Source organism: Manacus candei, unplaced genomic scaffold, assembly GCF_025592945.1.
Source record: "Manacus candei isolate 608988 ecotype Guabito, Panama unplaced genomic scaffold, ASM2559294v1 h1tg000065l, whole genome shotgun sequence".
NCBI classification, from domain to species: Eukaryota; Metazoa; Chordata; class Aves; order Passeriformes; family Pipridae; genus Manacus; species Manacus candei.
In genome coordinates, this window is record NW_026138113.1 from 11358776 (window position 1) to 11373180 (window position 14405).

At 44.2% G+C, this 14405-nt stretch overlaps 1 long non-coding RNA gene across 5 annotated transcripts in view; it reads left to right on the top strand.

Annotated features, from left to right (window-relative positions):
• The window catches only part of LOC127479277 (uncharacterized), a 60250-nt gene extending 50802 nt beyond the window's left edge, over positions 1–9448 (top strand). For 2 of the 5 annotated variants that reach the window (XR_007907521.1, XR_007907517.1), the window contains 4 exons: positions 1912–2047; positions 2971–4836; positions 6571–6701; positions 8709–9448. This is a non-coding gene — a long non-coding RNA (uncharacterized LOC127479277). Of the gene's footprint in view, positions 1–1911; positions 2048–2970; positions 4837–6570; positions 6702–7176; positions 7369–8708 lie in introns of all 5 variants that reach the window. The other 3 variants (XR_007907519.1, XR_007907520.1, XR_007907518.1) reach the window with 3 other exon arrangements.
• The last annotated feature ends 4957 nt before the right edge of the window (positions 9449–14405 follow it).

The following is a 14405-nucleotide window of genomic DNA, read 5'->3' on the forward strand; positions in this document are numbered from 1 at the left end:
GGCAGGAAGAGATAACACAGCCAGGGACATCCGCCAGCAATAACCAGCTTTTCTGCTCCCCCACCAGCAAATGGAGCCTTCCTGGCATGATGATTTTCCACTTCCTCCCAACCCCACCAGCCCATCTTTGAGAGTCAGATTTTACAGCAATTTGGGGAGGGGGTTGGACTTCCCTATTCCCTATTCTCCTGCACACTCCTCTTTGCTGTTGCCAAATGTTATCTCCCCTCCCGGCATGTTGGAGCTCCCCAGAGCAAAGGGAGTGGAGTGTGAGGAAACCAAGGGATTTGTCTGACTCAGTTTCATTTGGTCTCTCAATCAATTGAGAAACAAATGTGATGTCCCTCTCCACTCCCTTTGGACTGGGCCTGTGCATTTAGGTCAGGCATCTGGAACTGGATTTTCCAATAGTTGGGAAAGAGCTTAATCCTTAAGAGGAGATTTGCAGGGAGGTGTGGAATAAAAGGGATAGGTTCCCAAAGCCCTTATGGGAGCCAGAGAGGGGTGATTCACTCAGCTCTGCTAGTAGCCTTCTACAGACACCTTTTGGAGGAGTCCAGAGCTCCTGGAGAAGGGTAGTACAAGCCAGCTATGGATGCTTTTATGATGTTTCCATTGACTTCAGCTGATTTCTTGACAAAGCAGGGCTTATTGCTGCTTGCTTTCTTTATTGTGGACAGTGATAGCCTTAATCTGTTGACAAGAAAGTTTAGTTCTGCACAGTACTGCTGCTTTGCTGATGGGGTAGCTGGGTCTGGCAGTGGTGGGAGGGGAGGAGAGCAGGAGCTTGACTCAGCTGCTCTGTAGCACATGGTTTGATGATGCTGCAGAGGCTCTGCATGCTCTGAGCACCCCAAAGGACTTCTCACTGCTCTTAGAAGCAGATTCCCTGTGGCAGTGGACAAGTCTGGGGACAAAACTGCTAGCTACCCTCTTGATAAATCCAACATGCCAAAAGTGGCTCAGTTTCTGAGGGCAGAGGGGAAAGAGAGAACAAACAAAGAAAATGTTGGGATCTCACTGTTTCCCTCCCACACAGAGCTGCCCTAAGCACATGCTGCTGTGCATTTTGCAGCACTGTTCAGCTTGAGGCTGAGTTGTCCAGTCATGTCAGGGCTGCCACTGCTCTGCTTTAAGCATCAGGTTAAACCACAGAGCCCAGAAGCTGGTGGCAAGCTAGACTGGGGCTGCTTTCCTTCCATCTCCCAAGAGTACACCACCCTCTTGGATACAGGTCCAAGATTTCACATCTCTCAACTGTGATGTTTTCTTTACCTCTGGCTTTTGACTAGATGCTGCTGCCCAGACCACTCAGCAGCTGAGTAGCTCATGCCCTGACACCCTATAAACCTTCTGGTACCCACTGAGTGCTCAGGACACACAGTACCCCCAATACAGAGCCCATCTCCCTCATCCTGCCCCTTCAGGACATGGGCAAGCTCAGGTAAGACATCCCTTTCTATGTCTGAGACACTTGCAACCTGTTTCACCATTTCCAGGCCCCCTGCCAGCAGCCCCCATCCTCCCCCCACACTCTGCCCCATCTGCCACTTTTGGCACTGTCCAAATGCAGTGCAGCCCTTGATGGTCTTTCCAGGCAGCTTAAGAAATTTGAATGGAAGTTCAGTCTGAGGCTAACTCAGAGTACTGGGTGTATTTCCTTTGCCCACCTCCTCCAAAGGAGTGTGTGAGTATCTGCACCTGTATGAGAGGAGATATTGTGCTCCCAAATCAGAGCCCCCCTTTGCCCACCCTGAGTTGTGCACAGAGATATTGTGGTAGGTGAGGCAGAGGAAGAAGGCTGAGAAGGGAAACAAAACCTCTTCGAGTGTGTAAGACCCTTGTTCAAGTCAAACTCAAAAGTCCAATTTGTTGCATAGATGTAACACCCTTCTCTTTTCTCTTTCCCAGCACAGATACCCTTCACTCAGAACCGCCCATATCAATGACTCTGGATCCAGCTGCATGCCACAGTAGATCATGTGAGGTGAATTTTAAGCAGCTTTAAATGCAGTCACCAAATCAGCTTTAAACTCATTTTAATGAGGTCAGTGTGTCTTTGTGAGTGGTTGATGCTTTTCGGTCCCAGCTGTGATGTGATTCTGTGCTTCAGCTCTGACCTTGCTCTAGCTGTGCTTGTTTACCCCTTTTAAAAGACTCCTTCACATGTAGGGCTGTGTAGTGCAGCACAGTGAGGTGTCAGGGGAGACAGTTCAGTCCTATCCTTCATGCTCACGGTGTTGTTCATGATCAGTGTCAAGATAACAATCTGCTAGTGTTTTTCCAAAGGAATGAAGCTATAATTTTCCTCTGCATGACTTTAGCTATGAAGAGGAGTTTGTTTTGCCCCTTATTACAATAGAGGATTGCAGGGTTGAGCAAGATGATGAAAGTGTTGAGGTTAAGTAAGGTCAGGAAAAGAAAGTCTGGGTGGCCTTAAGTGTCCTTAACAGGTGGATTTTAAGCACCTTTTTCCTTCTCTGGAAGACACAAGTAATTCAATTCTGATTTTCTCACGGCTTAAGACTTCCATTAGTATGGTTCTATATTTTCTTCTGTTCTGTGCCTCAGTACATGCATTACTTTTGCCTACCTGTTGCTCTCTCTCGCAAATGTACAATGGCATGGAAAGATCTTCAGCTGCAGGATAGGACTGAGAGATGTAGTAAAAGTAACAGCTGTATCTCTAGCTCTGTTCATGGTGGTACTGTCCTCTGACTGCTCAGTTCCCTGGGGTGCCTGTGTGAGAAGTCCTGTTCCAGGGTATGCCTTGGGAAGAAGGCAAACTAGTCTTTGGGTCGTTCTTCCCACACAGGATTTGTGGCATGGCCTAAATTTTTTTTTCCATAACTTTTCTTCTAGAATTTTATAAAGGGAAAACATTGTTTGTCATGAAATTAGATATTTCCTGTTGACCCTTACCTCCCGCAGAGGATTTGGCTGATTGTATTAATTGCTCAAACTCTGCAGGAAGGAAACTTTGGCTATGTAGGATGAACAAGCAAACTCATGCTCTTTCAAGCATTATTATATTCACTGGCATTCAGAAGAGTGAGAATGTAGAAGCCTATTCAACCTAAGGTGACTGAAGGCCCACACCAAGACCTTAAACCACCTTGTCCAGGAGCTGCTTTATGCTGATGACTCCGCCCTTGTTGCCCACACAGAAGCAGCTCTGCAGCGTTTAACATCCTGCTTTGCTGAGGCTGCTGAGCTCTTTGGGCTGGAAGTCAGTTTAAAGAAGACAGAAGTTCTCCATCAACCTGCACCTCAGGAAGTCTTCCATCATCCCCACATCACCATTGGCCAATCAGAGCTCAAATCAGTCCAGCAGTTTAATTACCTAGGGAGCCTCATCTCGGATGGTGAGATTGACAGAGAGACAGACAACAGGTTAGCAAAGGCATAGGGAGCTTTTGGAAAATTCCATAAAAGAGTTTGGCGAAATAAACACTTGAAGAAAAGTACCAAGATCAGTGTTTACAGAGCCATAGTGCTGTCTGCTCTCTTATATGGATCTGAATCATGGGTCATCTACAGCCACCACCTGCGACTCCTGGAACGCTTCCATCAACGCTGTCTCCGCACAATCCTAAACATCCCCTGGTCAGATGATGTGACCAATCCATCTGTTCTAGAGCAAGCAGCAGTCACAAGCATTGAGGCCATGTTGCTGAGAACACAGCTGTGCTGGGCAGGGCACGTCTCCAGGATGAAGGACCAACCACCCCCTCCCTAAGATCCTGCTCTATGGTGAACTTGCCACCGGCTGCTGCAAGAGAGGAACCCCAAAGAGGAGATACAAGGACTGCCTGAAACAACATCTCAGCCTTGGCCATATTGATCAACATAACTGATCTACTCTGGCCTCCAATGGGGAGGGCTGCAGACACACCATCTATAACGCTGCTGATGCCTTTGAGAACACAGCAGGATCACTCTTGAGGAGAAAAGACAACGCAGAAAGAATTGTGTCTTGCAGAATTTCCCACCTAAGGAGTCTCTCTGCTGTGCCTTTTGCAACCAGACATGTCTATCTCATATTGGCCTTTTTAGCCACCAGTGTGCTTGTGACAAACATGGGTAGAGCCCACCTCAAATCTTCGTTTGTGAAGTCTAACCATGATTGAAAATGCGGAGAATAAAATTCTGAACACAGTATTTTCCATCTCTGGATTTAGATCTAATGTCGTTCATAATGAAGCAGTTCCAATGAAGTCAGTAGGTTTTACCCTAAAGGAAAAAACACATGGAGGACAGGATTTGCACAGAATTCAGTACTCTGTAGTGTTTGCTTTAGGGACCACCGTGGTCTCTCTCCTCGTCACAGCTGGGAGCAATGTACATCACCCTTCAAATCCCTACTCTCCTAAAACAAATGTTTTTCTACCTCTTGAAGGCAAGGGTTTCCAGTGGTTCTAGGTGTTCCCCCTCCACTGCAGTTTCTGTAGGATTTCCTCTGTGAAAACTTTATAATTTCTAAGTTCACTATTTCTCTCGGTCACTCACTCTCTGTGTTTAAAAACAGTTTCACTTAGGCATTGCTCAATCAGTGCTATTCTTACATTCTTTTATTTTTGGAGCTGGAACTTTGGACCTGTAAGATGGCTCTGAGCAGTGGCCCTTGCTAAGAAGCAGTGAGCTCCAAGGCCCTTGGAAATGGAGAGAGATTGGGGTGACTCCTCTTCTGTTTGCTCTCCTTGCCAGACCTTGCAATGAGTAAGCTGCCCTATGCCCAAAAAGCAGGCTTTGGTCAGGTGTTCAGGGCTGAGCACCAGCACTATAGCCAGGCCAGATATCACCTGAAGACATTTTCTTGGATTTTTCAGGGTGCAGGTATGTTTTGCTATTAGCTTCCATTTTTCCTAGGCTTGGCAAAATGGTAGATAGTAACTGCATGTGAACAGGGTGGTGGGAAGCCTCAGACTGGCTGAGCAGAGGACACCCAGTGTCTGTGCCTGCTGGGGGGGGTGTGTGCAGGGGAGGGCTGGAATGCAGAAGTGCTGTTGCGTGTGAGTGCGACGTGTGTCCAGCACGCAGGGCGGGCATGAATGGAGAGCATGCACTCCTCTGCATGTCTGCTGGTGCTCCCAGGCCCGGGGGTTAAATTTTAAAATGGCCAGTGATGTTTTCTCTTTTATTTTGGTATGAATAAGGAAGTGGGGTGCGCAGCCATCTTTACAGTCAGCCATTTTCAGTTCCCCTTTTTTTCTTGTCTGCCCCTGGACACGAGAAATCCTGTGAGTGCATGCAGCTCAGAGGCAATCCATGGTCACTGCAGAAATCATATGAGTCATTTAGTTGACCAGATTTTACTGGAAGGCACTGTTCTGATTTCAGTAACAGAAGTATGCAAATAATGTAAATAATACAGATTTTAAAGGTTAGCTTTTTAGTTTAACAGCAGGATCCATTTTTTTGTTATTACTTTTATATAATACTTCCAAGGAACTCTTTGCATTTCCTTAATTTTTACATTTTACTGCAACATTTTTTGCTTTAGCTCTCGTATTAAATTTGAAATCAGTGTCTTAGACAATGGTAGGATTACATCAATTACAGTAGAGAAAAAAATCATGACTCTAGATGTGGTGGTGAAGGGTACAGCAGGAAATAGTGCTGAAAGATAAGCTGCACTACAGTTGGTGCAGCCAGAAAACTGCTCAATTACAGAATGGTTGGAAATAATGATTAGTAAAGACATCTCCAGCGATTGAAGCCTCTTCACTGCTTGTGTGGTTTAGAGCTATAGTAATAGACCCCCCTATGGGGAATGCCTCTGCACAGGGCAGGTTGTGCCCCGTTTTAGTGAGATCCACATGACAGGTGTTTATCCTACACTGCTGATATTGAAGAGCAACCTGCTTTTAGGATACAGGCCAACGACCCTTTGTTTAAAGTCAAAGGTCCCAGGCAGGAGAAGGGAAGGGGAGGTGATGAAGAATGACTGATGTTTGACTTGAGTTCCAGTGACTTCAGCTGCATTAGCATAATGCTTGCTTTGAGGGAAAGTGTGTACCATCTTTGTACTGTGTTGGACTTTCCAGCATCATCCACTTGCACGGGATGAGGTTATTGTCTTACCTCCTAGTAGCATTACTGTATTGCTAATAGCACAGATCCTTTGGGTCATTTACTAGGGGGACAGACTTTTTTAAGCTCAAAATCAGGGATCCAAACCGAGTGAATAGACCATCTGGCCTTTCTTCAGGAGACTGCACGAATAATCAATGATGTTAATCATGCTGAAGAATTAGATTGCTTTGCTCCAGTGGTATAAAGGTTTCTTATTATCATGGCACAGTGGTTTTATAATGTCTTTATCAGCACTCAGAATTACATGAACCGTTCTTCCCGTGCACGGGGGCTGTCTCGGTGTTGGGACTACTGAACATCCCGCTGACTTTTGCTTGTTAAAGTGTGTTCAGGGTAGTGTTGTGACGGTTCTCAGCTTCTGGTAAGTCCGGGCTCACTTCACTAGAGCTGAGCTAAATTAAGTCCTGGCCATTTTTCTCTCTGTATGTGTTGTAATAATCTCTTCCTCCTCCCCCCTGTCATCTCTCCTCACAGACTCAGCTGTGACCGCTGGCCTCAGCTGCTCCAGAGCTCAGTGACTGGTTGGGTGCAGCAGCAGGCTGAGGAAACATGGCAAAGCTGGGAAGAGAGAAACCAGGTTTATTTGATGAGTTTCTAACTTTAAGGTAGTTTAGGTCAAATATAATTAAGAAAACCCAAGTTATTGGCAGGACAAATCATGCAGGAGACACTTTTGTAGCCAAAACAATGTGCCGGGTTCTGGTCATTTTTTTGGTAACAAAAGTGGGCCTGTCAGCTTCTGACTAAACTGGCAATAATGAACAAATAACCCAAGGGCTGAGCACGGCTATATGGTGTCTTTCACAAGGACAGAAAGCACACTTTTTCTTAAAAATATTTTATTTGGATTTTTGACATTTTACATGGATATTCGTCATCAATCTGGATTCAAAATTTTCTCTTAAGGGATCCAAATGAATGAGACACCTCAAAAAGGCACTTGTTACTTTTCACAGGTTCTCAATATTCTCAAAGGAGTAGCCACTGATTAGCAGGACCTACACAAATGAAGTATAGACCAGTGTTTAAAGCTGCACTGGTTATATTTCCATTGATTATGCAATCCTTTCAAATCTATAGAAGACCTACATTCATTAACAATTGTTGACTGAAGTCAAACAACCCCAGCAGACCAAACTTTTGGACGCCAGAAGTCAAACCACAGTCAGACTTGCGAACAGTGAGTACAATACATAGAGAGGGATTTTGAAACGCTGTTTCAGTCAACTTTTCACAGCAGTGAAAATGATGTAACCATTTAAGGAGTTTGAGGTACAGTATGTCAGTTGCTGAAATGCTTAAAAATAAACCACAACACACTCGTTTTCAGAGGGTGGGAAATCGAAGTGCAGAAAAGTGAAATGACTTGGCTGGGGAAGCAGAGTAGCCTCTAGCAGGTCAGACCGTATCCCACTTGTCCAGGGCCCAGTGCTGGTGTTAATCAGCGAGGCCTGCTGCTTTCTGTGCAGCATTATGTCTTGTATAATAATTGCAGTCTGTTGTCATTTCTCTGCTTTTTCTCAGCTGGGAGGGCTGTAAGAACTTGCTGTTTTGCTCGCTAGGTGACAGTTTTCCTTACTTCTCACTAGGAGAGATGAGTTACCAGAAGTGCCCTACGGAGAGAACAGTGCTTGTTGCTGGGAAGTTACACGTTCAAGTGTCCAAGCCCAAAACCACAATGTACTATTTGCTTTAGACAGTCATGCGATAACACATTTTTTTCTGTTGTAAGCTGTTAAAAATAAAACAAGGATGCAGAAAATAAATGTTAGAACAGAAGGAGCGCCCTGACTTTCCACATAGCTAGAACAGCAGGGTGGAAGCCCTCAGAGCTGAACAGAAGTGTAATTCAGGAGTTGATTTATTTTTTCCCGAATTTACAGAAATCATCACAAAACCTTTTGCAAATTGGTTTTTAAATCAGCCCTGTTCTGGTCACCTCTTCTCTGGGTGCTGGCAGTGACTAGGAACAGCAATACAAAACTATATCTACTTGGCTTATTTCTCCTGTTTACCACCTAACTTCTGGTCAGGTTGAAAGCTGAGCTTACAGTGGGAGTCATATAATTGGGTTTGATCTGCAAAATCTCCAAGGCAGGGGTGCTGAGTTCATTGTAATTCAAGTGGAGTGGTTAAGGGCAACTGATGGTGAGCCATGTGTATTACAGCACATTTTATGTGGCAGTAACCATGATATACTAAGACAATGATATATTAAGAGCACTGATTTCTTCAGCTAAAATTTGGTGATCCAAGCAGCTGCTGAGAAAGACCTATACCATCTGTGTGCTAGAAATAGGGAAGGAGAGATGGGCAGTGGGAAGGGACATAAAAGATACATTTTCCCCATGACTGAAACAGCTACTCTTTGAGTATTCTAAACTAAATCATGTCTAGCGCTGGTTCCCAATAAAAATACAATGAAGCAGAACATTGTCAGTAATTTGAATTGGGAATGATTGTCACTAATCATCATAAAACCTGTCTCCTTAGAATAACAGCTATGAGCTGTAGCTACTGTTTGTTTTGGGTATCAGAAGTCACCTCCTCCTTGCAGGGAGGTGAACACCTTTCCAAGGCAAGTGACTGAGAACTATCCCATTCCAAACCAGGTTCTTAAAGGGTTTCATGCTGTTGGAGCAGATGGAAACCGCCACAGCCACGACTTCTGCTCTGTGGGACGGAGCACGTCGCTCTGCGCAGGGACAACAATTACTATCTCCTGTCACCACAGCTCACACGTGACCAGGAGGGCGGATGCTGCAGCCCAGCAGGTGCAGGAGATTCCACGATGTGTTATCTCTGGCCACGGACTGTCCTGTTTCCAGGAACACTCTTCTGATGGAGGAGATAAGAGCCTGCCAGTAACTTCTCTTTGTGCAAAGGAGTTGGCAAGAATGTCCTCATCAAAATGGCTTTGTAGTTGCCATTGGTTTCTAAGAAGCGCAGGAGGAAATAAAGATACAGCTTCATGTTATATCCTATATTTTTTTTACATATTCTTTTTAGGTAATTGTGTCATAATTGCTGTGTAGATGGTAAATTAAACGTACTATGAAATGGTACCCAAATAAATCAGTCCTGCAAATGCAAATGAGCAAACGTGCTGAATCCAGTAACACACTAGCAGGTGTGAAGGTGGTCACTTTTTCTCAGGGCTGAAAGGATCAGCTTCCAACATTTCAATTTGTGCATCCTTTGAATCTCTTTTTTAGGTGGATGGAGGAAGGGGCCTTATGGTGTATGGCATCCATTAGGAGCTCCCCATAATCCAACCCAAATCAGCACAGGTTTACAGCAACATCCATTTATACATTATTCTTAAAAATAATTGGAAATTAAGTTTCATAAAATTTCTGCCCTGAATTTCAAGCTCCTGTTTCATTGTCAGCTCTTGATCTCCAGCATCTTTCCAGGCTGGGGCTGAATGAGCACTGGGGCTTTACAAGCAGGCAAGAGTGGAAACTAAGGGATAAGGGCCTGATCCAAAGGCCATTTCTTCCAGTTAGCCTGGAACATTTCCTTCAGGCCAAAGTAATTAAGGCCACTGTACCACCCTTCACTGTTCAGGCAACACTGAGATCTCAAAGTATGTGCATTCAGCTCTTCACAACAGCAACTCTTGCCCTGTGTTAGCCCCCTCAGTCCCCCAGCAAACACTTTCACTACCTTTTTCGTTATCTGTAGCGTCCTCCTGGGCACCGTTGGTGCAGGCAGGTGTAAAAGGATTAAAAAGAAGAAATGGGACTTGTAAATGAGTTGAGATCTGAAAGTGAAGGGAAGGTCACTGCTTCTAGACCACACTCCTGAGCTCCTTCTAGGCAGACTGTGTTTGGGGTTTCTGGGATTCTGTGGTGAAGAAGGCAGGTGATGTGCTGGTGTATGAGGACAGGTAACTGTGGGCTTTCAGAAAGATCCTAACATTTGCATTGCAAATTGGTGTTTAGGCTGCTTCAACTCTATTGTTGGTTATCACTCCTTATGACTCTCTTTCTTAGATTTAACTGCTAATATTGCCTCTGGAACTCATCTCCAAGATTCAGTCTGTCCATTACTTTGGCCCCTGGTTGGAGAAGGAATTTGTTACCCTGTCTGTGCTCAACTCTAACACCACGAGTTGGGACATGTACTGCTTCTGCTGCTTTTGAAAGCAGAAGTTCCTCTTGGTTCTGGAAATATTGCACTCGTGGGCCTCGCAGAGGATTCTTGCTGTCATGTGGAGTAATGGGAAGGGTTGGAGAAGTAGGGCCTGAAAGGCACAACCATGAGACTTGCTGAAATGCCTGACTGCTGTGGAGGGGTAGGCTGGTCCAGGTGTCCAACAGCTGACCCGAGATCCCGAGTGCCCAGACATTCACCCCATCCCAGAGTGCTGGAGGGGACCCCACAGTAACTACGGTCTTGACAGTCAGCTGGTTCTGCAGAGGACAGCCACAACCCCCAGGTCCTGCTCAGGCTGCACACAAAAGCTCTGTGTGTTGCAAGAGGACTACAGGCCACCCTTGGGAGCCCTTGATGGACAGCTTCCCAGCCTCCTGGCCCCACAGCATCACCCTGAACCCATCATTCCTGCTGGGCCAGAGACCTTCCACGAATTAGCCTGAAACACGAATGCTTGTTTTCCTCTTGCACTGAATAAGACACTGACAATATCTAATTGTCAATACCCCTCCCCTGAGAGACATGCAACAGCATTGCTCCTCAGGGCATATTCCCCACTGCTGTATTTAGAACAGTTTGAAAAGACCGAATTTTAAAAATAATAATCTTTCCAAAAGTTCCCCACCCACCAGCACTCCTCTGCCAAACTGCAGTTTGAAGAAAATGAAAAAGGACAAGTTTATACAGTCTGATGAACGGGTGTTCAAAATGGAACCTGAACATCATAATTCTTGCAAATGTTTGCTGATAATGGAAAGCAATGGTGCTGATGGCATCATGCCCAGAGAGGTCCTGTTGGCTAGATGTTTGTGGTGTTGCTTCTTTTCACAGTTTATGTTAGAGGTGAAAATGTCTGTTTTCTTCAGTGTTTAAGAGTACTTTTCTCCCTCTCCTCTTATGGATGGAACTTCTAAATAAAGCTACACATCAGTTAGTCTACAATATTTAGTGCAAATCCTTTGCACAGTGTGTTTAGTTATGTTTCTATTAATGAGACTCCCCCTTTATGCAGATGTTATTTCTTAGAGTTGTTTGTGAACATTTGCCATCAAAGATCAAGTGGACTTTGCTGCTTCTATTTGCTTACTTGATTTATTTATCAAGTCGCTTTTGCTGCTGCTATTTAGCATTTGTAAAGGATCAACTAAATAGATGGCATCAGCTATGTTCCAAGATTTCATGGACAGTATTTGCCCTATGTATGCATAGTAAGACTAAAGTGAATGATAATATTAAATAACTGTATTGACTTACAAACTTTAGAAAATCAAAGGAGGCTGAAATGTCATGGTCGGACGTTTCTTTAAAATTTATATGAACAGAACACTTCTGTGCTTTGTCTCAAATGCTCTGTAAGGGTCTTGAAATTAGGTAGAATAAGAGTGATGTTGAATTTGTAAGTACAGGCCTGGATGCTGGGCTGCACAATGCTCACACTGAGTTTTGTAGCGTGGAATCAGCTGTCTCTGTGTGAACTGCACTGTGCTGCTGGGATACTTGTGCAGCTCAGGTCCAGGCAGTCATTTCTGAAGTTGTATGTTTGTGTCATTATGATTTGACATCAAGTATTTTACCTAATCTCATCATGGCTTAAACCATAATTGTAATGAATCCTGACATCATTGAATCCTCTGCATCATCAGTGATATCTATGTAATTAAAGGCAGAATTTAATCTTTAGATTTTATAAGGCTGCAACAATTACCTTTTACCCACATGAAATACTGCATCAGGCAAATCTATAATTAGTTAAAACTAAAACAAAGTGCATTTCTATTATTAACAATATTGCATAAAATCTCAGTGCCACAGCTAAAAAATCGAAGCCAAGTAACAGTTCAGGGACAGTTGCTGCTATAAAACTTTTGACCTTAGTTACCGAATGTACATGCAAACAAATAAACTAACCAGACAGAGATAGTCCCCTAGGAGCAATCATGATTTCCAAAATTCTGGGGGCTTTAAGCCAACCTGTAGAGTTGATGGAATAAAAAAGTTTGCCTGTGTGTGCCAGCTCATTAATCAGTGACCTTTTTCACTAGCAGAAAGGCTGGTTTGCACATTTACACAAGGTATCCATTTTTGCATCCTCTCCTGTAGATATTGCTGACTTAAAGGCTGCAGGAGTCAGGAAGTGTTTTGTTGAGACATCATGGACAGCACTGTGTCTCTTGCAGTGATAGCTCTGTGGAAGGCTCTAATTCCATTGTGCCAGTTGTATTCTTTAGATACATCTGTCCTCTTGGACAGCTATGGCTTCATGGGGGCTTAAAATAGTGCTATGCTATATTGTCAAATCTAGGATCCCTTGGATAACTGGTTCAAAATGGTTTTCTTCTGCAATGTTAGAGGTCTTTGGTGATGAGCATTGTTTGTTCCGTGGGTCTCAGGTGTGCCAAGTGAGTTCTCAATATTCCTGTGTTGATTCTTCTGCTTATTGTTAGCCTCTGGCCTTTGCACATCTCACTCGGAATCCTGAGGATTAGGAATCACTCAAGTCCCTGATAAGGATTTGTATTTGTCTCCATCTTCTTGCAGTCAGCTGCAATCATGCTCCACTGATCAGCAGAAGTGGTCATTATTGAACCTTACATGTGTTTTTCATCTTCAGCATAAATTTTGCTTTGACAACATGCTCAGCCCCAAAGCCCTTGAAGTCCCCTTTGAAACACATATTAAAGGCTTTAACTTATTTTCCTCCTTTAATGTACTGGGGACTGTACTGGTACATACTGGGGATGGTTCAGGGTAGAGCTTTAAAAAGTGACAACTCCTTCTTGGTGTCTGTGTCCGTGAGGACAGATAGGACATGTTAAGCTTGTTCTCCAGAGATTTGTTCCCAGCTGGCATTGCCTACCAACTCTGAAATCTTTGTATCTCTTAGCCTGAGACCCCTAAGCTGAGGGAGAATCATAAATATGAACCTCAGTTTCTTGCATGTTCATCCTAAATATGAACCATAGTTACCTACGTGGTGCAGCTGCAATCAGAGCTATGATGTCTCAGATGTCCCTCTTCAGAGTATGTGTTTGAACAACTGTATAATGTGCCAATCTTATCCATTTCAACACACACCTACCCAGAGAATATTGCAATTTGCTCACATAAGAAGACAAAATGTTGCCATTTAAAACTCATTCACGTTGCTAAAGCATGAAGAGAGTGACTCCTTTATGCAGGTTTTGGTTCAGATGCTGGGTCATTGTGAGGCACAGGCAGTAACACACACAAGTGAATACCAGGAAACCAGCTCAGCAAAGAACATATTTAGAAGTTTACAGGTCTCCCCACGTTCAGGTGCATGGAGAATGGTCTGAGGGTGCCCAGTGGGAGGTTGATTCTGGCTCGAGACCTGAATCACTCAGAGTGGAGTGACCTGAATCATCTCAGCAGTGAGATATGGGGTGGCTGTGGGTACCTGCTGTGATCCACGGAAAGGCACTGTAACCCCAACTGAGGTAACACAACAGAAGAAAGCATACTACAACTTTTTTTTTTTTATGTACAAGGGCAAATCCTATTGTTCCCTTTGCCCAATGTTTGGGACTTCTCCTGGGAAAACAAAGGGATGAGAAAGCTTGGGGAAACAGGCCCACATCCTTTCAGCTAGTTACCAACTCCTGTAGGCAGAGCTGGAGGAACAGTCTTTGTTCTGAAGCGAGAGCAAAGGGCCATTTTCTGCCCTTTACCCAATAATGTTTATTTCCTGAGTGGCAATCTGCATTAAACCTTTTCACAAACTATTTTTGAAGCCAGTCACCTCACCAAGATTGGATACAGGAGTCCTGTGAACTAGGCTTTGAAACAGCACATTGCTATAACAACAGGTTAAAGCATTACTCATAAAAAATGGCCCTTTGCCTTCAGAAAAAGGCCACACAAAGCAAACCTACATTTTGTCCACCTAGTAAGATACACACGGAGCTTACATCAATAATCCTTTAATCTTATGTGTGTCTCCACTAGCTGAGCTGTGACTTGTTTGGGCTGTATAAACTCTCCAGACCACTGGCCTTGTTTATTTGTGTGAAATGTCTTGCACACCTACAGAGATGTATATAAAAAATAAATCCTAATCCTCATCAAGAATCAAAGAAGGGAGCAGCTGCAGGCTGTACTTTGGCTGACCCTGGTTCAAGTGAGCTACA